This window comes from Zosterops lateralis, assembly GCF_965231275.1.
Source record: "Zosterops lateralis genome assembly, chromosome: 6".
Taxonomy (NCBI): Eukaryota; Metazoa; Chordata; class Aves; order Passeriformes; family Zosteropidae; genus Zosterops; species Zosterops lateralis.
Window position 1 is genome coordinate 11,708,914 of NC_139761.1, and position 25,782 is coordinate 11,734,695.

Genomic DNA, 25,782 nt, shown 5'->3' on the forward strand with positions numbered 1-25,782 from the left:
GTTAAGAAATCCTTTATATGATCTCAATCCAGCTGTATTCTCTGTATGATCCTTCTGGAATTAAGCAATGCATTTTAAAAAGCTTTTGAAGTTTTAAGAATTTTGGTTGCAGTTAGTTCTGTAGTTCTACCTTTAATACCATAAGCCACATTTTAATGGTATCCTCATTTGGGAAGAACTGGTGCCTAATAATAGCTGCTTAATAAACCCAACTGCTAATGAAAATTGCACCCATTCCTCCTCCCCCATCTGCATTTTGAATGTTCTTGAAAACATGATCACAGAAATCCAGCTGCAAAGAGCACAGGAGACCTTATTATCCAGAAACACTCTAAAATACGTGTTTTTTACAAAGTTCGACAGACAGACTGGTGGATGGCATCAGCTCTGGTTCCCATCTCTGCAAAGCCAGCACCAACCCTCTGCACACAGTGCATTATACATTTTATCATCTCTTACATTTTTACAATAAAAATCTACAAAATTTACAGCTAAATTTTTACCATAGAACTTTTACAATATTACACATCAAAGTCTGGTTTTTCATTTATATTAAGGCAGGCTGGGAGTGTGACTCTGCCATAAAGTTGGAAGAAATTATATAAACCAGCAGTAAAGAGGGATTTGTGTTAAGGCTGATCATGTCTGAAATGCTGCACTTTCTGAGCATTGCACTGATTTTTATCCCATTTCTGCCTCTGCCTATGAGTTGGAGGAGGACTAAGAGGTATAGAAAATACTTTATGCTCTATGTTATTAAGAGTTATTTATCCAGCTCTTGAATATCTGTGGGGTTCAAGTTTGCTGGCCATAATATATACTTAAGCATTTCCAGTTGGGGAAATCCAAATATGAATTAAATATGAACTGGGCAGTTTTAAGTGGTGCTCTGAGACTTTGTGTCAGGGAAATGTTATTTTAAAAGAAGCAGATTGCTGGATATCCAGGCCAAGAAGGTAAAGAATATGGGAAGTGCTGAAGAATTTGATGAACAATTTCAGTTTTTAAAAACATCTAAGCACCAGAGGTTTGGCTTTGGAATTTGAACCAGTGACTAGATTGCACATGACTCTGTTATGATACCTACCAGTCACAACCCCAATATGGTTTAAATCATAAGTGCAAGATGAACACAATGGAGAGAAATCCTTTTTCTCACACAAATATAGTAACAGAAGCCCAGCATCCTTGGGTTCTTGAATGGAACATGATGATTTTGATAGTGACTTTGAACAGAGTGATTTAAAGACATTTTTTAAATTTTCTTTCCTTTATGGAAGAAGAAATTTCTCCCCCTCCCCCATGTCCCATGAAAATGAAATAGAGATGACCTAAATATACTTAAAAGGATTTGCATCCCAAAGACAAGAAAGTTTAGAGTCAGCTCAACCTGGCAGGCTCATTTACTCACATTCAGTGAAGACAGCTGTGAATTTCAAGAGAAATTTATACTGGTTGGTTAGTTAAGGCAGAAGCCAGAGAAGGTTTGTGCTTTGTGGACTAAACAGCAAAATAACATTTCTAAGGAAGGAAATGACCGTAAATGGCACAGAAACAAGTAATTTATAAAAATAGCAGTTGAAAAAGTGCATTTCTAGGGGGACTTAAGGCTACATGGTTTTATGCTTACAGGCACTTTGTGCTAAAGATGTCAATTTCTCACTAACTCTTTTCACACTCATATTTCAAGTTAAAAATATTGCCAAATAGGCAATAGGACCTACACACATTAACACCTGTAGGAACCACACAAGCTCAGATTGAGTAGGTTTTGCAGTCAAACAAATGAATTCTCCTGGATAGTTTGGGAACATGAGCATCAGAGCACAGGCTTTCAGACATCCTCAGTCCTTTCACTCTCTCTGAACAGTGATTCACCTCCCATTGTTGCTCCATTGTTATGTGCTTAGTGACGGTTGCCCAGTCCCAAGAGACACCTAAGGCAGCCCAGCCACTCCCAAATTGTTCTACATGGATATGACATCATGTGAGACTGTTGTGGAAACTATTTTCCATTTTTCCAAAAGGCATGGAACTGTTCTGTTCTCTTTTACCCCCTCAGTAGGACATCTTCTCTGAGCAACCTAAGGAAGCTGTGAAGTGACATTGGGCACTTCTCACTTCCAGCATTGTCTCTGCTGCATGACAGCAAAACTCCTTCTTAATGTGTCTTATCTCTTGGCCACTGATGTGCATTTCTGTTGCCTGAGGTTTTCGATCATTTTCTTCATTCTGATCTCCATGGTTTGGTCTCTGTCTCTCAGGACGACCCCTTGGGACACCATACTGACTAACAGAATATATATATGGGATGTGGGTGGCTTTGACCTATTTCTCGTAAGTTCCTCCATCCTTTGTGATTATCAGCAAATTTACCACAATGGCAGGGAACGCAAGAACAAGAATAAGCCTGAAAAGCCTGGTGTTCTGTACCAGGCATTTCACATCTCAAAGTTGTTCACAAAAGCTGGTGTCACCTGTGAATGTGAAAAACAGGGTATAGAAGAGTTACATGTCTTGGTCAAGGACATCAAGAAGCAAATATATGAGTAACTTTTAGGTCTTCTCTGACCAAATCCACTGCCTACAGAGAATATCAACAGACTTCCTAGGTCTTTTTAGATCCAATTTACAATGCCAGCTGCTTATCTCCCATTTCAGATAAACTGAAAATGACAAAGACAGGGTTTATCAGAGAGCAAAAGAAAGAAAGAAAGAGAGAAAAAGAAAGAGAGAGAAAGATAAGAGAGAAAGCAAGCAAGCAAGCATATACGAGCAGAATGCTGGTAGTCAGTTAGTATATAGTATTTAGAGTATTTAGTCCAGGTCACTATAGATCATTTGTTTCATAATATATATTTTTTTTTCTAAATAAAGAAAAGTAGCTTTTGGAAATAGTATTGCATCTACAGAATCCAAAACTATTTAATTTCATCTGTACAGGAGAGAATACAGATGTAATCGAGACAAGACAATGACTTGTGAGGTGAAAATCAAGAGAGGAATGGAGAAAGATGAATTAGTACATTCTCTTTTTCTGGTTGCACACTTTGTGCTCACAGAACAGTACTAAAGATATGAAGGATCATCAACATCATAAAACATTTTCTTTATTATTACAAGTGGCATGTACCTCCAGCAGAATCCTCTTTGCTCACTGGAGGAGTAATATTTAATCCTGTACTTCTTTCTTTTTCTTTTTTTCCTTCAGAAACAAACATTTCTTCTTTCAACCTCCTGTCACTAACACAGCCTCAGAAGATACTATTACACTGACTTCAGGGAATTAGCATCAGTCAACACCATCTCTATTCCCTCCAGCTATAATTTATTTAGCATTTTATTATCAGGAAGGACTCCACCTTGGCAAGGCATGCCCTTGATGTGAAATGTGGGAGATGATAGGTACAAGGAAAGACTATAAGCACATTCTGTCAACTTCCTCTACAGTGCCGGGAGAAAGCACAGGCTGTGAGGATGATTGGCTGGCTTAGAAAGGCTTCTAATAAGCTGATAGGAAAAACACCTTTTTCAAGCACAATTGCAATGTAGGAGACCAAGGAAGTTGATGGCAAGTAAAACTACCCTCTGGCTTCCAGTAAATTTGTCCTGCTGTAATTTGGGTTAGGTAATGAACTAATTATGTTCATTTATAAACAACAGATCCTCAGTGCTGCTGGTTTCCCAAGGAACTGGTCCTAAGTCAGCAAAATAAAACAGTTCTAAACTGGTAAAAAACTTTTTGTCACAAAAGATATCCAGTGCCTGGAGCAAATTCCTGAACACTTGAAAATGAGCAGCCAGCTAATTCCTGTTTAGAGGAGCAATCAGCCTGTGAAGTGATACTCTGTTCATCCATATTTTATACCAAAGAGCACATCTAAGCAGAACTCAGGCCAGGAAGGGCAGGACCCTTCCTCAGCCTAGGGCCAGGTTTGTTTTCATTCATTGAATTTAGATAATGTATCCCTCTTCATAATTTAAATTTTCTGCTTGGATTTGCATTCAAAAAAATCTGAATGAGAAGTGAGAGGTGCCTTTGCCCTTAGCTCATGTTAGACGCAGGACTTGCACTGAACTGAAAACCTCAGGAATATTTCAAGATGACAGTGTGACAAGATGACCTTTAGCAGGAGGTGTGGGTGTAAGCAGATTTCATTGTGATGCCCTTTTACACAGGGTGTGCCATGTAGGTTGGCATTATTTCAAATTGGGAGCAAACTCCTATGGTTGTCAGTGCTAAGCTGAAGTGCTGTATGAAGTGACATACCCTGCTCAGTCAGTGCAGGCATGCCCCCATGAAGAAACATTAAAGATCAACACTAGTACTTGTTGTACCAGGAAGAAAAGTAATCATCCTGCATTTCTTTTACAAATCACTTGCACAGAAAGAAAAGCATGTTTTTACTTCCCATGCAGAACCTTGACAGCACTTTGTGAAACAGAATTCTTTCTGTGATACGTTATTAATTATACACCAATGTAAAAGTTTTTTTTTTCCTTTTACAGCTATGGAATTGCGTTTCATGGGGTAGTCAAGGAAACAAATCTTTATAAGACCTTTGCTAATACAAGGTTGAATATGACATTAAGAGCAAATCATTCTTCAAGTGAAATGCCAGACAGCATGATATCAGAATCCTCAGAGAAAACACTACAGTCCTATGATGTTATCTTTAACAAAATTATAGTACTGGGAAATCAAGAGCAAAAATCAGATTCTGATGCAGGTGATATTTAATCAGAAAAATCGGAAGCAAGAGTTGCTTACTAAAAAGGATAAATTCTATAATTACCTCTGATGGACAAATTAGACTAGGTCAATAATTCAGATTTGAGGTAACATCTCATTTATCAGAGAATAAGATTTTTCTTTTTTTCCATATCACTGCTTTGTAGAATAGATAGTATAAAATGTTATGGGCACAGAAGATACATTTGTAGCACGTCCATTTATTCAATTCCTCTGATCGATCATAAAAAGAAAAAATGCCAATCTTGAAGATGAATTATATTGGTATAGTTTTTATCCTATCAAAAGGTCCTCAGCAATCAGAAAAATGTGTTCAATAAGTAAACCTCTGTATGCCTAAATTCTGTCCTCCTCTTACAGCTCTTTTAGTAAAGGAGCAAAGTGATTAAAAAAATTTCAGCTGCCGGATATATTTCTTTCCTGAAAAATACCTTTATTGCTTTGTCTTTCCCTTGGCATCTCTTGAAATCCATCTCCAGCTCTGACCAATTTTTCCCCCTCATTGACACCAGGTTTTTTATCCTTTGGTCTTGGAGTACCCTTCCTAGGCTCTGGACTTCCATCATGCAGTTGACAGTGTATAGATAACTACATTGAAATGTCCAGTAAAGCATTATCTCATTCCTCTCTTCTTTAATTTCTTAGACATGTCTTGGCTTTGTTTTCTGTGTTGTCCCTCTGATATCTTCATTCTCCATAACAGCATTTGAGAGCAATTATCTAAAATGACTTGCTGGTCATGTAGTATAAGGATTTCACTATCTGCTGTAGAAATTTGCTGGGTTTTCTTACAACTGGTTCCTTCCTAGTTGTATTTTAAGTCTTGCTACCTCTATATACTTCTTAATTATTGCAGAACATTTGTGTGGAAGAATAAATCTCTTTATTTTGGAAAATTATTGATATGCCAAAGTTTCACATGACTATAGATTTTTTCAATGGGCTTAAATTAACTTAATTCACACTTTTGACTATTCTTCCCCAATGTACCGTAGAATAATCTGGCATGAGAAGGATTACAAAAGACTTGATTTAATTATATGCTCTGTCTGAGCAAATACAATTCAATTAAGGAAGATGTGATTATTATATCTTAAATGCATTACCATGTATCAATCAGCTGTATGAGCTTTAAATTAATAAATAGTTCTTTCACAGTTACCCAACTACTAGACTGAGAATCTGAATTAAAACTTCTAATAAAATTAGCCCAATTCTCTCAATGCATTTTTTAAAGCATGATTTCCTGAATGGATCTTTATCCACCAACTGTAGTAATTTCAGTGAAATTTGTTCCAACATTGGTTGATGTTAAAGTAGTAATGTGTTCTGTTTTGTCACAAAATCTAATTTTTTTGTATGAAGGGACTAATTGAAGTGAACACAGTACAACATTGGCATGTTTTCATCTCAAATTAGCTGATAATTTAAGGTTTCTATCAAAACTTCTGGTACTTTCCTGTTTAAATACTTTAGCAATTTTTTTTTCAAATGTCTAGCATGGATACAGAGAGATATCAAAGATTTCAGTAAAGAAATAGACAAAAATGCCTAGTAAAGTAGAATTATGATTTCTATACAAGATGCCAGGAAAGCAAATTAGAGCTTAAGTTACTAATTATTAAATCAATCTTATTAAGGTAGATTTAGTTTCTTTTAATAGGGTGCAGCCATTCAATACCCAACTCAAGTTGCAAATGAAAGGTGTCTCAACAGGGAAGTTAGTTTGGTTAGATCTCCAAGTAAGCCTTGTAAGAAAATGTAAAGAATTCAAAATATAGCTGTGTCAACCTCCTTCACTTAAGTTTCTCACATTAAAAGCTCAAGCCATGTGACCTTATGGGGTTGACATGAGGAGGAAGCTGAGCAAGCAAAACTCTCCTCTGGAGACACCCCAAGGGCAGTGGTTCCCTTCCCTCCTTGGCTGGAGTCCTGGGAATCCTGCAACCAGGAGAGACCCTGGTAAGCTGCTGGAGAGTGCAGAGCTTTTTCTTCTCAGTCTGAGTGTCTTATTCACTTCTTCATTTTTTCCAGTTACATATTTCTTCCTAGAGCACACTGAGGAGGGAAGAAGTCTGTAGGCAGGAGAGATGCTGACAGTCCCGTGCAATATCAGGGAAAGCAGCTGTCTCCTCTTCCCTTCTCAGGGTGACTGGAGAATTATCTCCCTGTTGGATGATTCCCCAGTACCTGCTCTGCTCCTCTGTGAATTTTCATGCTGTTATATTAATGTATCTCCATCTCAGTGTTCCCAATTACAGTGACGCAAGAGCTCTGTAAATATAACGTCAAGGCAAGAAATTTCATTTGAACAGGGCTTATTTTACTCCTTGGTGACACATGTAATTGGCTTTATCTGCTGCAATGAGATTTTTCATAAACCCTCACTACATGGTCTTGCTCCGCTTTCTGTTGCTCAACTTCCAGGAATTTTTCTTTTGGCTAAATAGACAGAGATAAAGAATAAAGAGTGAGAATATATTCCACAAGGAGGAAGAAATACAGGCCAGAAGACCTTTTGGAAGAGAGTTCCAAAGAAGCATGAATCTGCCTGCTTCTTTAAACATTTTAACTACATACACCCTCCTATAAGCCGATTTAACCAGTTCTAAAGACTCAGAGATTAGAATGAGGAATTTGAATGGTTTGTCCCCCACAGGTGTTAATGCCAGCTTGCTCTACTGTCTCTAAACCTCTTCCCAGCAAACTGCTGAAAGACAGGAGCCATTCATACAAATCCTGGTCAGAGAGCCTTCCTATACTACATGGAAAACAGAATAGAAAGCAGGAAGAGAGCTGATAGCAAGGCATGTGGCTTTAGGTGGAGTATTTGGGTTCTGTGGAATCCTCATCTATTTGCTGTGAGGAAAAGAAGATGCTTGGTTTAGCTGTATTCATCTAAGGCAAATAGGAAAGACCTGCCTGTGAAACTGGCAATACCAGCCAGGCATCAACCTAGGTAATAAAAAGGGGATTGAAGGGTGAAAAAGAAATATTCTCTTTTGCTGTACAATCAAGGTGCCAAGGACAAAACCAATCAAGCCACCAAGATGTATGAAAAGAGACTCTTTAGCTGGCACTATGCCAGAACTAAGAATCTAGTAATAAACTATGAGATTTATAAGCAGTGTATTTGCCCTGGTGCCAGCCTCATAGAAAAGGCTTCCTCAAATAAAATAGTTAAGGCAGCTTGTTTGGGATAGACTAAGTGGATTGCAGAGCTTGGGAATAATGCTCTGTGTTGTGCCTGGCAACTCTAAAATAGTGTCCTGAATATAACTCAAATATAAATAGACAGCAGAGGTAGATCTCATGTTGGTCACAGACCACAACATTGCAGAGTTGTGCATAATCTCTATAAAAAACTGTTTATAACACACAGGAGGGAAAATTATGTCATCTTTAGCTTTAACAACCCATGCTGATGGTCTCTTACAGCCAGTACAGAGCTCCTTACCAGTGGTTAAAAAATTATGGTAACAATCTCCTGATTATGAAAATGCTACCTTAAACATGAAGCTCCTTGCCTTCATTATGATAAATGCAGGAACTCATCTTTGAACTAAAATGAATTGTAACTAAAGAGAGAGAGACTATGAATTTGTTACATTTGATATTGGTACACAGAATAAAGTCCCAACCAATGATACCTGTTTCCAATGCAAAGGAGTGAATCTTGCAAATTATTTTTGAGCCAAGCCATCTGGGAGAAGAGGTTTTAAACACTTATCAATCACTTTTCACATTCTTTTGCTAAAAACAAATCTCACATCCAGTAATAAAAGGCTAGAAACCTATAATTAAAAAACTTTAGGGGAAGAAGTAAAAATTGCTGCATACAATGGAAGCTGTACAAGTAGTAAGAAGAAAGAAGGACTGATAGCAGTCAGCACCAGTCATAAGGTCTGAAACATAGAGAATAGGTAAAGAAAGGAAAAAGATACAGGAAAATAACCTGTAAGATACTAGGTAGGTGTAATAATACAGCTGGGGTCCTTATAAGTAGAAATAATTTAAACAATAACTTTGATATTTTACTTCCTAGGCATGGAGAAGTGTGCATTGGGTTTAGTTCTCTCATGGAAGTGAAGTCAATGAGCTTTTTGGGTTTGGGAAAATTAATACAAGGAAGCAATAGTCAGAAGCTGGGACAAAACTTGAGTTTCATGTCTCCTACTTCCAGCTTATTAATTAAGTATAAGGATTCACCTGGACCCCAGGCTCCCCTCCATTCCAATGAGAGATGGAAACATCTCTACAGCATGACTGCCACCTTCAAACAGGTGCCTAAGCACGTAGGCAGAAGCATCCTTTGGGCTTCTCTACCACTGACCAGTGACTAGACAAGCAGCTTTATCCAGTGTCTTTCCTGTACATGGTGAGATGAATTTAAGTTATGGGAAATGAATACTCAGCTCCTGTGATGTGACAATACTCCATAATTCAAAGTTATGAAAGTTATGAATCCCTATGTTCCCCATGAATATCTATGTTTTTTCTTTTTGTCCTACAGGAGAAATACACTTAAAAGAATCTTTAAAAATAAAACTTCCAAATTAAAGTAGAGCAGATAGTCCAAGACATTAAAAAGTTATACCATAAAATCATGTTTTCTTAAAAGCAGTGCATCAACATGGAAAGAATAGCAGCACAATGACTAAAAGTAAGTCAAGAACCATTACTTAAGTATTCAGAGCTTTTCTCAAGGGTGTGAAGATACTTCCTTTTCTAAATACAGCTTTCATATTCACTGTGCTCTATTAAGCACTGCAGAATTAGCAGATAGCTGCCCAGCACTAGGGAATTTATGAGCAGAGTTTCAAAGGGTTTTCTTTTCACATAGACTATATAAGCAATATAGTGATAAGCCAGGTATGATTCTCCAAGTTTATTGTCAATAAGTGTTTGATAACATGCTGGGGTGAGAGGACATTGTGTTATATAGATGACAAGTAGCATCTCCAAACATACTCTATTTAGCAGGGTACAAAGTTATATTTTGCTCATTCCTGGTTTAGCTGTTCCTGTAGTTCCAACAGGGTTTTTTATTAAAGAAAATAGTTACTTTACCAAGACTGACATTTATAAAAGCTTGGATTCATAATGAAGTAGAGATCAGATTTAACCTGAAGTGAACAAAGACTTTACACACCCACAGAAGTATGTCTCTATATCCTAAAGCTCGTGGGTATTTAAATCAATATCTGATGAGCTCTAAGGGCTTTGATCATCCTCTCCTAATGCCTCAACTCTTGTAGGAAATCTCAGAGGAAGGTCATTTCTATAAAGGTCCTCTTAAAAATTTTCTGAGCCTCTCCACTTTCTCGCATCTTGGCTTGCAACCTTCCTTCTACAAAATACAGTAGAGTCAGCTCAGCTTTGTAGCAGCTTCTTGTGTTTTGAAGGGAGTTGCTGTATCCTACGGTGTGTGATGAGTTTGCAGTGTGTCCATGCATCTTTTCCCATCCTACTCAGACTCTATTACCTCCTCCTGCATCAACAACAGATGCCCTAAGCAATTCTGCAGAGATGCCTAATACTGCAGTCTGGGAAGCTCTTGCTCAGGTTGTCAAAATTTGCTAACACAGCTAAGAGACCAAGAATCCTGAAACTGTCTTCTAAATGACTACTTAGGACTTTCTACTGTGCCATCAAGTGATTTTCAAGCAATTATTTCCCTGAAGAAGAAGACTGACATGATCAGGTTTTATTGTGTCAAGGTAGATCCTGTATTATATATTCAATAATTATTTTTAAATACATTCTGTGGGATTCAATAAGCAAAATTCTGGGGGATGGATATAGGCACATAAGTCAACTTTCAGATGCAACTTTTTCATGTTGAAAATCACGCAGTAATCAGATTAGTTCTTCTTTTTAATGAGATTCCTGCTTTCTATTAAAATCACAAACTCTACCCCACATTTCTCCTTCTGGATTATGAAATTCTTTTATCAGCATTTAGCTGTTGAAAGAAATAGTAGGTTGGATGGCTCACTACAGGGGGTTGCTGCTTTTATAATTTTTTTCTTTTGTGGCAGACACTTTGTATATGCTGAAAAAGCCTGAAAATTCTTGTGATTTTACACCACTTCTTACTGAGTAGGAAACTCTGTATTTTCACATTCCCCCTAGATTCAAAAGATATTCTGTACCTTCGTCCTGGTAACACACAGAGTCACCTGTGAGCAAAAAAGCTGAAGGTAGAACATGAGCTGCACAATAAAAATTGCTTCATTAGGTGCCCAGTAACAAACAGGACCAGTTTTTGACCTACAGAGGACAGTGTAGATACAAAAATTTAAAAAAAAAAAAAAATGCTTACAGTGGGCTGAGGAGAGAGCAGGATGTCACTGACAGGGAAGAAAAAGCTCTGAGTCTGGATAGAGGGGTTGAATCCAAGGAGTCTTCAGATGATTGACAGCCTTGATGGAAGCAGCCTGGTGTCTGGAAAATGATAACTGGAAAAAAAGTAGGAATGCCTTCTCTATGACCACAGTTTGTCAGTGGGAGGTCTGGTCTCACACTGGAAGAGTGCACTGGATTGTGAAGTGGAAAGAAGTAATAGGAATTGACAGTAGAAATGAAAAAGGAGCAGAATGGTGGGATAAACTGCTGTCTTCACAGTAAAACAGGACCTTGGAGAGTAACCTGTTTACATGGATTTTTCTACTAGAACTGAAGTACGATCAAACAGCTGCAACAAATGAAAGGTGCCAGGAGGAAGGGAAAAGGCTCTTTTTTGATATCTTCTACTTTAATGTGTTTAATAACTGTGTAGCTGACTTCTGCACAGCTTGGCTCTGGCAGCCAGGGTTATTTAATACCATAATAGACAAGATAACTGACAATTTTGTAGAAAACATTAACATTGCAAATGTTGAGATTAGCAAGTTGGCAACTCTGATAGAGGCTGTATCAATCATTCATATTATTGTTGCACTCAGACTCTTCTGCCCTGGATCCCTGGGAACAGTACAAAGAATTAAAATTCAACAGTACAAAATTTTAAGCATGAGCCAAATTAAACAGAGGGAGATCTTAAATCAAAACCTTCTCAGCAGGACATTGTGCTACTAGGAGAGAGTTTTCAACTCAAAGTAAAACTCTTAAGTGAATTTATATAAGCAATTAAGGGTAACCAAAGGGCAACATCAGTAGATATTAAGGTGTAGTTATGACATCATACACTGCATATGAAATTCTGAATTATATTAAATAGGGATGCCAAGAATTTTGGAGAATCACAGTATTTTTCAAAGGGAAAAGATACAAAAAGTCTGTACGAGCAAGTATGGGAGATGCGTCTTGGACACAGCACTCAAAGGAACTTTGAAGACAAACTTTTATACATCATCTAGCTATGGTTTCAATAATTCTATAAATTTAAGCATATAATAAGTCTCTGAAGTGATCAGAGTAGGAATAATGTTTTAGCACCAAACAGATACAGACAGCAAAGAAAGTTTAGGAACATAGCTGCTAAAATATCATAAGCATCTGTCAATCCTGTCTTGTCTGCTATGCCCATTGACAGCAGAATTGCTTTTCCTTTCCCTGCTAACGTACCTTATATCTATCTCTAATTATATTTATGCAGGAAGAGAGATGGTTAGTTTTTTTAAAGATATATATTTTCCTTATTATATCACAATTGTGTAATCTGCTGGTGGAACGTTGAATTTTTAGGGAAAACAATGTGAATAGGATTCATTCCTAAATAAAATCTCTTCTGACAATAGTAACTAAAAGCAGACCTTATCGTTCTGAGCTAGAAAAAACCTTGAACACGTTTTGAAACTTGTCAGAGCCCTTCCCATTAAGCTCAACACGTGCTAACTCTCTCCCAGTTAATCAGTAGATTCTGCCATCCATTCTCATTAAACTAAATCTGTTCCCCAGGAGATTTCCCAGTGAACTGGTGGTCCCAATTAAACTCATTCCAATTAATTTGGACTCCATGAGGGTTTTAATGTTACTTCACCTAAAAAGCCTAAGACTTCTGCTATCTTGTGTGACTTCACCAGCAATTTTCCTACAAAAAGGGCTAAAAATGGATTCCATAGAAGGGATCTATCCTATGGAGAGGCTCGTTTGCAAAGCACTTCCTTTTATTTCAAAGCGCGGGTGTTGAATTGCAGACTGCTTAACTAGATCTGAAGAATCTCTGTCTTACTCTCCACTTCCCATGTGTCGTTGTCCTATCACCTCCATGGACTTCAGATTTATTTCTTCTGGACATTTTCCACCTTTCCTCATGTCCACCACATTTCCTTCCCAGAATAGATCTCTGCAGCTGCTGTGTGCTCACAAAGGAAAACTCCAACTTAGTCAGTGCTTTTCAACTCAGCAGTCCTGTACTAAGCCTGTGTTAAATGTGTTATAGACAAAACCTTCACCCTTTTCTTGAGCATAATAGTGATTATTCATGAGTGATTGGCTGTTTACTGTCAGAATTCATCTAGTTTTTGGGCTGAAACTCAGACACCTGTTTTGTCATAACGAAGAATGAAAAATGTCCAAGATGGAAAAGGACAGTTTCACTTGCCAACCCCACAACTCTTATAATTGTTTTTCAACTACATCTCCCCTAATTTTTAATTCTTAGAAAAAAAAACAAGTGTGCAAACCAAGTAATTCAAAAGATGCAGCAATCAGGTGGCTACAAGATTATTTTTTTCATGATAATTGAAAACACACTCTACATTTGCATTACCAATGAAAGAAGATAATTTTAATATAATTGTAAAAAAGCGAAAAGTAAAGGACAAGTAAATATTTTGTTTCACTTGTCAAGTTAACATGAACTCATAACTGGGAAAATACATTGAGTACAGAACTACAAACACTCCCAAGAAGGTCAGTAGTTACTATCCTCCATTTTCTGTAGCAGCTGGCTTCTGCATCTCTTTGAAGCAATTATACAGTGATTCAGATATTACTCATGGCCTGAGTGTAGAACCAGCTACCCAGTGAGGTGCTCTTGCCAGTGTTCCTTACACCTGGACCTGGTTACATGCAGCTGTACACCAGAAATGTGTCTGAGACACGCATGGATTTCAGGCACATGGTGTATCACTTCCCCATGAAAAGGACAGAATGTACCAAAATGGGGAGTTTTGGAACAATATAGATTAGTGCATGTTTGGAATTGGATAGACTTGGAACGGTGGATGTGAAAGTAATTGGAAAAAAATGAGTGCATGACATGCAAACAATCATCAAAATTACCATTTTCACAGGGTTCAGTCATCATTCTGGGTAAATAATACCACTGAGAGCAAAATTTCCCAAACCTGAAGTCTTGCGGTCTAGAAAAGGTTTGAAGTTTTCTGGCCCAGGATCTGGCTCAGGATGCAAACATGGGAAACAGAAGATGCTTTGCAGGGCATGCATTTATGGAGTGGCCAATACACTTCTCAAGAACCCTACTACTACCTGTAGTACCAGGATCAGGAAGCCTTACACACCAACACCCTCCACAGCTTTCTTTCTCCTCCTCTTCTTGCCCTTTATCTTTTTTTTCCCCTTTTTTTTTCCTATCTCACCTCCTCCATCTTATGCACTCCCAGGAATTTGGAAAGGAAGGAGGGAGACCAAGAGAGCTCTTGTGGGAAATTCTAGGGATTGTCAACTACACAGCAGTGAGGAGAGATGAAGTCCTGTACTCCTGGGGAATGGGAGTAAGCGGTCAGAAGCCTGAGACTCTTGTGTAGATCCCCCTGGAACACCTTCTTGCCTGTTTCTGTCCCATCATCTACAACTTCTTCAAAATGCCAATATGACCCACCTCAGTGAGATATCTGGACCAGTTTCAATACTCAGACATGAGGCTAGCCTTAAATTCCCAAAGGGAGAGGGGGAATAGAAAGACTGACTTCATGATGGCTCTTCTCTCTTATTTCCCCAGCTCCCTTTTCACAATATTTTTCTCTGTCCTTCCTGTAAATTCCCTGTCTGGGAGCAAAAAATGGATTATTCTCTCAGCCTGGGAGGAGAACACACCAAGAGAAAAACATGTACACTAATGAGACATGTGGTAGTTGATGGAGTCAAAGTTTGACAACTGACCAGGGATGATGATGATAAATACCCAGTATTTTCAGCTACCTTTAAGGTCTGTGTCTGAGATACATCATGTTTTTGGGAAAAAATACAAATAAAAATAATAATTAAAAAAAAAAAAAAGGAGAGAGAGAGAAACACACACAAGAACATAAACTTGCACACATTATAGATGCTCCTCAGCAAACACATTTTTTTGTATCAGTGCACGACTGGAATCCAATGAACTAATTTATAGATAAGATTACATTAGCTGATTAAACTTATCTTTAACCATAAAATCTATGACTCAGTCAATTTTACAAATCTCAAGTACACAATGTTCACATTATTCACCTATTTGCTTATACCTAAAGCCTTTCTTAATAAATGGGCTAAATTTGCCTTTTTGTTGTTGTAGTTTACCAGAGAATACAATCATCAGTTCAATAGCCTTGTGATTTTTTTTGTCCTTAAAGGAAGAGCTTTGCTGCAGTAAATATTATAGAACTTTTGCCTGAAATTATCCTCTCAGGCCACCACTAATCTGAGCCTAATAGATAAATAGCTCACTTTTAGGATGCACCACATGAGAAAGAAATAAGCAGTTATTGTGAATTTCAGTAACATGAATAAAGTTTTTTTGGGAAATCATCTCAACAAGATTTTAACTGCTCAATTTTAAAGTACTATTAAGACAAGCAAACAAAAATAAATTCCATTACTAGGGAAAAAAATTATAAGAAATATAAAATTACAGAAAAGACAATCCCAGTGGTATATTGATTTCCACAAAGGTTTACACTTCATTAGATGTGCTGATAATTACCAAGGTAGTGTGGATGTTTTTCAGTAACCTTTGGTCCCCATCACTTTACATTTGCCACAGTTATTCATTGTATGTAGGATTACATGGATCAGCACTATTTTTTACAGTGCCACTAAGCAGTACTATAAACTTTCAAATGACCTTGGAGATTCTACAGTTTGTCCACTCATTACTAAAGTGGCTCATTCCATCAAGGACTGAGAAGATGTTCAGAGTTATTTTGGTAGCAGATATGTCTCTAGGGCTGAGGATTTATGTGAAATAGAAGCACTCAAATACTCTGTCTGGGAAGTACACCACACAAAAGCCTCGTGTACAACTTAAGCTCCACAATGATGATTAAAGGAGTTTGAAGGCAAGAGTAAATAGGGCTTTATGCAGGCTCTTTTCACCTGCATGAACATAACGCTAATTGCTTGGGCTTATTTACTTTTCCTCTCACAGCCAGAACCCAGAGATAAGCTTCCACTGCAAATCAGCCTGAGTAAAACAGTCTGCACCAACAGCAGAAGGAAGTGAGCCTGTGAATGTGTTCATTTTACTTTGTAGGCATGAACAGACCATTATTGCACCCATTATTCCTACTTCATCTCCAACCAAACACTATGCAAAACAGGGAAATTAAACCCCTAAGTTGGCAGTGCACGTACTTAACCAGAACGGGATATCAAACAGACTGCTGGATCCAGGAGCAATGTCTTCAGTGGCTAAAGACAAAACTTCTCCAAAATAAAAAGGAAGGGAGTGGACACAGTATGACACTGACATAACACATGGACAGACATGACACAACTATACGTCTCAGCAAAGTGGCTGACTCCAGATCTATATCATCATACTTATTGATTGTCTGCCCTAGAAATGTGTGATGTCCCTCATATTGCTTACTGGCAGCCAGAACAGAGGCATTGAAGTAGTTATTGTTATAAAATCACTGTACCCGAAACAAATGTTCCATGTAGAAAAGATACAGAAGACATGAGTGATTAGATTTAAATTATGGTTTAATTGATAATGTTGGTTATAAATCTGTATTTTTCTCTTGTTAAGAGAAGTTGAAAGGTTGGAAATGAAATGTATAAGTGGTCCATTTTGTCAGTGAAGAAAAATGAGATTTGATCTCAGGTCTGTGTGGATTTAGAGATGGCCTGTAGAAATTGGTAGATCAGTGCAACGACAGTAGTGAGATAGTCAGGGCCCTGGGGCTAAAAGGTGATGTCAACAATCCACAGAAGGACTTCCAGGCAGTGACTGACAGCATGTCAGAAACCCAGCACTAACCTCGCACATGCCTTCAGTGATCTGTAACCAGTATTACCTCTCATGGATGTGAGTTATAAGAGATATTTCTGATAAAACACCAAATTAAAACTATTCTGTCTGCTGTCATAGAGTCCCAGAACAGCTTGGGTTGGAAGAGATCTTAAAAGTCATCTAGTCCAAGCCCTCTGAAATAAGCTGGGACATCCACAACCAGATCAGGTTGCTCAGAGCCCCATCCAATCTAACCTTGACTGAAGGGCTGATTCCAGGGATGGGGAATCCATCACCTCTCTGTGCAACCTATGACAGTGTTTCATCATCCTCATAGTAAAAAATTTCTTCCTATCTCTATCTAAATCTGCCCTCTTTAGTTTAAAACCATCACCCCTCATCCTATCATACCAGGCACTACTAAAATGTCTGTCCCCTTCTTTCTCATTAAGCCCCCTTAGTAAAAGTCAGTGGTGCATCTTATCTGATGATTCTATGCCACTTAGGTTTCTCCATCTCAAAAAACATATCAAACAAACAAACAAAAAAAAAAATATACAGTGAAGAGCAACAGGATGAGAACACTGAGGCATGTGTTCCAGGCAAATGCACAGACAGGACTCTCCAGCTTGTTGAAGAAATGGCAGAGAGAGATCTCAGGAGAAGTCCACAAAATTCCTAGAAAAGCAAGGAATGAGTAAAGGGAAGCTATTTCTCATCATAACCAACAAAAGAACCAAAGAGCATCAAATGGCAGGGGCAAGTGATAGATTCAAAACAAAACCTGGGAGGCATTTACCCACATAGCACCTAGGTAAAGATCTTTCTGCCACAGGATACCATGAATATTGAAATCATATCTGGATTAAGAAAGTGATAAGAAATTACTACTTTTTTTATAGTATCACCTGTAAATATGAAGGTAATTGAATTGAAAATTCCTGGAGTCTGAGTGATATTCTGGGAAACAATGACTCTGCACTTGGTCTGCTCTTGTACACTGCTCTGGTCACCTCTGCTCTCCACCAGATAATAGGGTAGATGTACTCCTGCCTTGAGAAATACAGTTCTTTTCTTGTTTAGACCTTTTATTGGTTTCATTGAAATAGCTTGGAAAACATAAACTGATGCAACCTTTAGGCTAGAAGGGTTAACTATGAAAACACAACAAATGTGAGAGATAAACAGCTTGTATTTCATTCCTCCCTGGTTAGATGCGTTACTGGGACATTTTTATATTCACCTCCCACAGCTTTTCCTGACACATTCTTTTCTGCACAGCCCATTAGCAAATTGCAACTCTGTTTGTACTGAAGGCCTCAGCAGCCAGTTAGGAGCTACCCCCAGCAATCCCCAAGAGGGAAACACATAAATGAAGCTATCAGTAAAGATTCATCAGTGTTTGGATATGATTTGGGAACATCCAAGACAGACAGACATTCACCTTGCTCTCTGCAGGAGTAATTTTAACTTAGTGGGCACAGAGAATAAAAGGCTAGAAGGCTTTTTACAAAACTGGTAGAAAAGCTTTGGTTAAACTACTTTTCAATGGAAAATTACACAATCTGATGTTTGATCTCCAAGAATGATGGTGTTGAATTCTTTTTTCTCAAGCAGTGTCAGATTATTAAGGGCAAACTTCAGCTTTTCATCTAGAAAGGTGTTCATTTTGTAGCTGCAGCCTCAACTGAACATCGTGTCAGAAACAGCACCAAAGCGTCTCTGGGATTTGCCATTTGGGTCCTTGTCTGGATGACTTCTCTGCACCATCTGCCCTGAATGAATGACAGTTCCCATGAGGTACAACCGTGATTCAGAGTAAAAATAGACTACAGGATACATCAGCAGCCCAGAGATCCCATTTCACAAAGGAGAAACATGCAGGAGTTTTCTACACTGCAGTTCTCTGGAGGGAGAACTTCTGAAAGGGCATTGTTGGCCAAAACCAGGGAGTTTTCCTCACTTATCCTTCATTTTTGCAGCGGAAGTCCTGAATCTGTGGGAGACTAAATTATTTGACAGGATATTCTTTAAAACCTTGGAAGCAGAGATAGGTGAAAGTCAGTGATGAGTTTAGGAAAACCTAAGAGAATATCTAGCAAGATTTCTCCACAGTGACTAAGTCATATCACTTAAGTTTTTAAAGCAGAAGTCATGTTTCAATGAAGTTTTAATCTTATTACATCTTCTTGTTTTAATGGAACATAAATTTGTAAAAGTCAACAACTTTTAATCTGGAAACATCCCATATTTTAACATGCAGAGCCAAAAGTTTTGTCCAAGCTATTATTCTTCTCCCTAAAATCAGGTTTTAATATTGTGATTGCTGCTTCTAAGCACTACCCTTCCACTTTGCTTTATTAGTTAGCATTTAGGTGCTAAGTATTAAATAGAATTCAGTCCACTGGGGTTTGTCATACACTGCAGTTTGGAGCAGAAGTAGCTGAGGCATCGTTCTTTAATAGTGGCATAAGTCCTTGTATGAGCAATAGAAGCTGCCACTCTCTTTATGAGCCAAGCTAAATGCTGTTAAAATGATGAATGAACTAGTTCCATTTTATTTGTTCAGCCTTTCCCAGTGCTCTTCCTACAACCCAATTTAAATCACCAGCTTGTATTTTACATAAATTCCTATGTGCTTGAAATACAGAGATGCCTGCATAGAATGGTAGAACAGCAGTAAAGGTTTATTTTCTTTTCCAGAGAGCAAAGAGTTAAAGAATTGAAATGGAGCTGAAATACAATTTCAAGATTAATCCCCATGTTCTGAGATAGCCCTTAAGAGACTTTTCCCAGTAGTTTACAGTACCATCCTGCATTGCAGCCAAGTGTTGTTGGGTATCCATGGGAAGTTGAATCTGAGACTGATCAGTCCCTCCAGACTGCAATACAAAACAATAATGTTCAAATCAAAAGGATCTTGATTAAATAACCTAATTAAAAGGTACATACATGTGGTGTTGTAGCAGACTTTTTTCCCTCCTGTGAGGATGAAGAAATCTTCAAATTTACCTTTTTTTCAAAATTATGGGTAAACATTTCCTTCCAATAACATGTTTATGACCTATTAATTAGTTCTTACAAGCATAGCTGAAATCACAAACCTCCTTTAACATTGTTCAAGGAGATAAAATTACCTTCAGCCCAACATCCCAAGACACAAATTGAGAAAGAAATCACATCTCACTGAAGTTTGACTGGATGATCAAGGATCTCCAAGGTCCTACCTTTAATTTCAGTGGAGAGGAGGGGAGGAGCAAGGGAGAAGAGGAGGGAGAGACAGAGAGCACACAAGGCAACACACACCAGAAATTAAACTGTCAACCAAATAAGCTGTCAAGCAGAGTCTAAAGCCCATGGTTTACATTAAATGAGCATATGTATCCTCTCTCTGTCACCAGGAGACACAAGCCTGTTTCAAGCCTTACCTGTACAGGATCACTTTTAGCTCAAATCTTGAGTTTTAAAGATCCTCCTCTCAGTCTCTGGTGTATTAGGAACGATACATATGCCTAAGGAATGGGTAAGAAATTGTAAGAAAAAACAGAACTGTGATAATCACTTGCTGTGGATAGCACTGTAAACCTAAAAAATGAATCCTTAAATTTCGAAGTCCTTCTGCTGTTACACACCTCATAATTTCAGTGCAATTACTTCAATCTAGTTGCAAGCCACACAGTTAGATGACTGAGTTCTGGGTAAAAAATACCTATTTTTTATTTCATTCTCTCCCACAAGAGATATCATTTTGTCTGAGCTGTATTTGTAAACTTGGAAGGAGAACTGAGAAATAGTTCATCTCACAGTGATGTGAATGGCCTGAAAGAACAGTTCCCATGGTATAAGGTTTTTCTTCCACAGTGCTCCCAATAAGATAGAAGAAGTAACTAAAATCCAGTAAATGTGTGATACTGGTTAGACTGAAACTAATTCACTGATTGTCATGGGAACAGTTACAGGCACAGTTAGAAGTGTAGCAGAATGCAAGTTCATTTCTTTTCTTCCTTATTTGCTACTAATTTTTATCAGAATATCTACTGGAGATGTTTTCCACAGAGAGCACAGAATGCAGCTAAAGGAAGTTGCTTAGTCACTACCATGGCACAGAGAAGGTCCATGCAGTTGTAAAGAGGACATGATCCACCCCAAGGAAAGGCAGTTTGAGAATCTCAACCAGTACTAGCTTGTGGAAGCACTCAAATGGTCACCATTAAGGAAATAATGTATAAAAAACCAATTTTTTCTCTTTTGAGAGATACCTCAGAAACAGAGTAATCAGATTTGTATGTGCAGATCTGACTTCGGAATCAATAGTGAATATCAGAGAGGAATATTTATCTAGACTATAATAAAATTCAGGGGAATTAAAAGGGTTGTTTAACTGGACTAAAGAATTTAAGAATCTGAAATGTGAAAAATACCTATAAGGTCTTGAAATCAAGGATAGAGAATTATGCACTGCAGAATAGAAGGAAAAATTGTATAGGGCATTTCTGAGATTCACTGCATGAGAAATTTCCTTGCAGGTAATATTTTGAATAAACTGAGAATCTGAGAGGCTTGGAAAGAGAAACTTGTATGTCATTAATCATAGAAATAAACTTTAAATTGCCAAAACTCAAGGTATGTTAGACTACACGAGGGAAAATAAAACATGTAGCAAAATAAACCTCATCTGTGTAAATAGACAGAATAAAGTCTATAAGAATAAAATAAGTTGTTTAAAGGAGAATGAAGAAATTGATGTTCAGGATAGCCCAAAAAGAAGTGAGGCAGACATTCATACAGAAGATACAAAACAGAACATTACCACATGGCAACAGGATATGATCATGCTAAGTGAAAAGGTAGCTGAACCACTGTCATTCTAGGGAACTGAGTTTTATGATCAGAGAAAGCAAATATAATAAGGCCTTCCTACAATCAGTTCTACATCAGTTCCATCAGTTGTGCTGCTGTGGTGGGAACTGGGAAGCGCAGAAGAGAATGGGTGCCTCTGGCTCACTACAAGGGGTGTGTGTGGGGGTGTATGGGTGTGTGTGTGGGGGGGTGTGTGTGTGGGGGGGTGTGTGTGTGTGTGTGTGTGTGTGTGTGTACTGCACCTCTTTGGACAGGCTCAGCCTACTTTTCCAAGTCACCAAATTTAGGAGCATGAAATTCCCATGTTGCTTCTGTAGTCAATAGAAATACATTAGCACTCTCAACGTCAGATAGAATTTGATGCTGAATCAATTTCTTGGGGGAACTGTCACTCACTTGGGGAAAGTGCAGCCACTTGACTGAGCAGCAAAGGCACTTTTCTTCCCCACTTTGCTCAGACTTGTGCTCACCCATGGGCAGGACAAAACTGTGCTCTCAAACTAATGAAAAAAATATGTTATAAATTGGGGATTGCCCACTGGAGGTGCCAGAAAGCAATAAAATTCTGGCTTGATTAGTCAATCATAGCTGGAAAAATCATTTGGTTTCAGATGTCCCTTGTGAGGCATTTTTAGAGAACAAGACCATGATGAGGCCATCTGGAATACAATATGCAGTCTCAGGCATCCAGATGCAAGGAAGATTAATTTAGTCTGTAACAGAACTACAATAATCAAGGAAATGAAGAATTTATCTTCTGAAATGAGATTAAAAGATGCTGGCTTGTGTGGCCTAAGAGAATAAAGGTTGTGGGGATTCTGACTGCTTTCAATAAACTCATTAGTCTAAGTTTCTGTAAACTTAGCAGAGGCTAAAAGCTATTTAAACTAAAAGACATTTCTGCTGAAATAGCAAATGGATACTCATTAGCCTTTAATAAATTTAGCCTGTGTATTAGACAAAGGTTGCAAATCCTGAGGACTAGAACAACTTTTATTAGGATCAGTTCCACAGCCTAGTCCCATTGCTGCTGAACAGTGATCAGTGAAGGGTGATCAGTTTAGGGTCAGCATTTCCAGCCCAGCTGTTTGCAACACCAAGGAGTAGGATCATTAACTCATGGGGTCCTCTCCAGTCCAATGCACATACAAATCCACCATTTCTCTTTGGGAGCTGAGCATTTTCCCACACTGCTCTGTCTTCAATGCCTTTGTATGGATAGTGACAAACTTCCAAAGGCCTTCTTGCCTCACAGAGACAAAGGCCAAATTTTTGGAAGTGTTCTACAGTCATAGGACTTCTGTCCTTGGATTCACTCATGTGTTGACTGGGCAGCAGATGATGGCTTTTCTTTCATGTCATGTACTCTTTCAGGGACCATGTTCTGTGCCAGCAGTGAAAATAAAGGCGTGCTGAGGGTTTACAACAAAAATAATCTAAGCTAGAGAAATGCACAGAATATTTCACAGAAGTCAGGGAGTCAGCTGAAAGCCAGCTGGCTGCAGGCTGAGTCTGGCTAAGGCAAAAGTAACAGAGGCTGAATTGTTTGGATAGAGGAGGTAGTGGGGAGAGAGAGAGCAAAGCAAAGCAAACAGGAAGACTAAGAGGAGATACCAGGAGTTACCAACATACTCAGTTTTGATACAGAATTATTATATCCAGACAAAGACAGAGAAATCCCTAAAATAGAGCACAAAAAGTAATTTTTCCACTTCTGAGCATGACCATGTAACCATACAGATAAACATCAGCATCTCTGAGACAGCACAGATCTCCGACGCAAGGCAGCACTCCCCACCTATCACTCTTGGGCTCTGTGAATACAGAATGTGTATATTTTAACTGACATATCATAAACATGACAGATTTTCCAGCAGCTGATGAGGTCAAAGAATTCTCTGTCTTTGGCAAGAGTCATGTTTCAAGGAAGAATTCAAAAGAATGATGCAGATGTAGAAGCACAAATCTTAAAGGGCTCTCCTAACAAACAAAACCAGGCTCCTTTCTACTAGAACACAGGATTTGGCTCAGGTATCTTAGGCTGATCCCCACTGACCCTGGGATCTGTTCATTTTTCTTCTCTACGTGGCATTTTGCTCTTTACTGGGGTCCTGATTAATGAATAAATCTCCCAAGAACTACTGCAATACTAGGGAAAGCAGTAACATCCCATCAGTAAATTTCTATTAATTTGAGTGAACGATCATCCTTGTAGTGCCTGTATATGCCATAACACCATATGGCACCTGCTTTTTTTCTTCCAGTATTACTGTCATAACTGATATTGTTTTCAATTTTTTCTTAAAGGGCAAAACACATTTTTCTTGTCCCAATCTCAACAGGCATTTGAAAAGGTAGGAGCATTAATTAGCTCCTCTGCACTCTCACGCCATTCATTTTCCAAATATATTCAGTGCTTGTTAACCCTTGGTTTTTCATAGTTAGGAATACCAGGGGAACTATATGGCTTTCAGGATCCTGCTCAGGTTAATATGCAGAGTAACTTTGAGTAACTTTGAGAATTGGGCCTGGTAGTAAATATCATCAAGAAGTTCTATTGCATGTAGTTGGGGAGCTGAAAAATTTACACATAATCTATTCTGACTCACTTTTCATTTCTGACTCTTATCCAGCACTTCTTCCCAGTAGTCAGGAGGTGGCATCATCTGCAATCACTAAAGAAGTAGCCAGTCATATTTTTTCCCACTTTCAGGAGTGCCATGAAAAGTGCCTTCAAAAATGGAATTTGAGAGAGGAGAGAAATTAACATCAGTGTTATGAAAAGGTTCAGGCTGGAGGGATTTTACTCACACACACTCTCTCACACACACTTGATTCTTTAATTTGGAAATTCCTGTTCATCCTCCAAACAAGTGGTATAATAATAAAATGGTTCTCTCATCAACTCCATTCTGGCATCATAATTTATCCCAATGAGATGGTTGATTTGTAACCCTCTCTTGAAAGAAATGTGGTGCATCTCATTCATGCTATGAGCACAGGTTAATCAAGTTTTAAGCCTGGAAAGCAAATTCTATTTTAAAATTGATTTGTCCATTGCATTTTGAAATACAGATCAGAGTTTTTATAGCATCAATTTGAAAAAAAAACTTATAGAAACAGATTACTAATGTTACGTGAGCCTTAGAGGTAATTCCTGAACATTTTAGTATGTTCAGGCCACTTTATTTAAGCAACACTACAACAACAACAAAAAGAAATACACATCTGTACTAAATGGTCTTTGAGGTGTCTTCCAGGCATTTCTGTGACCTTCTAGATGTGTAAAAGTTGATCAAGTGATACAAGATGTAGCTTCTGTTCAGTGGTTTACTGATTGAAGCTTGAAGATAAGCCATAACTTAAGCTTTTCTTCCTTTTCTTCCTCCATCACAGTATCATTAAAACCCTGACCTGAGACAAGGTACAGGGCTCTGTCTTGGCATATATTTTGAAATTGCAAGGTTCTGCTTCCACTTCTTCCTTCCTATTCACAGAGCACTTGAGCATCTTAAACTGCTGTTCTGATGCTGCTCCACATCTTCCAGACAATCCCTTAACAGAGTTTAGGTGTCGAAATATCTTTTCATAGACTAGAAATGCAGATATGATTCCAGCCTTGATTCACCAAAATTAGAAATGAGTTACCATCAGTTCTACTGTATATTTAAAACACTGCTGGAGGCAGCTGCAAAGGTGAGTGAAGATGAATGCAAACTGCAAAAGTCTCTTTGTAGGACTGTTTTCAATGACTGTGATTAGAATTAGGATTTGTAAAGACACATCAGTGAAAAAGGGAGGTATAGATTGCAGTTCCATGGCAGCAGACTGATATCACAGAACTCTTTAAATAATGCATCTAGAAGCTGAGTCACCTGTAGTAGGAACATTTTAAACTGATGCATAATTCAGGAGCTTTTGTTCCTGTAAAGAATACATTAAGGTTTTCAATTCTAAGCTTCTAACGTGTTCATGGTCACCTAACAGTGACAAATAGTGACAAATTACACGCTGTACAGTTTAAAGATCTCACTGTTTCACT

At 38.2% G+C, this 25,782-nt stretch overlaps 1 protein-coding gene across 2 annotated transcripts in view; it reads left to right on the forward strand.

Annotated features, from left to right (window-relative positions):
• The window catches only part of BEGAIN (brain enriched guanylate kinase associated), a gene marked incomplete at both ends in the record, with an annotated part of 154,820 nt that overhangs the window by 105,247 nt on the left and 23,791 nt on the right, over nt 1-25,782 (forward strand). The gene's annotated exons all lie outside the window — the stretch shown is intronic.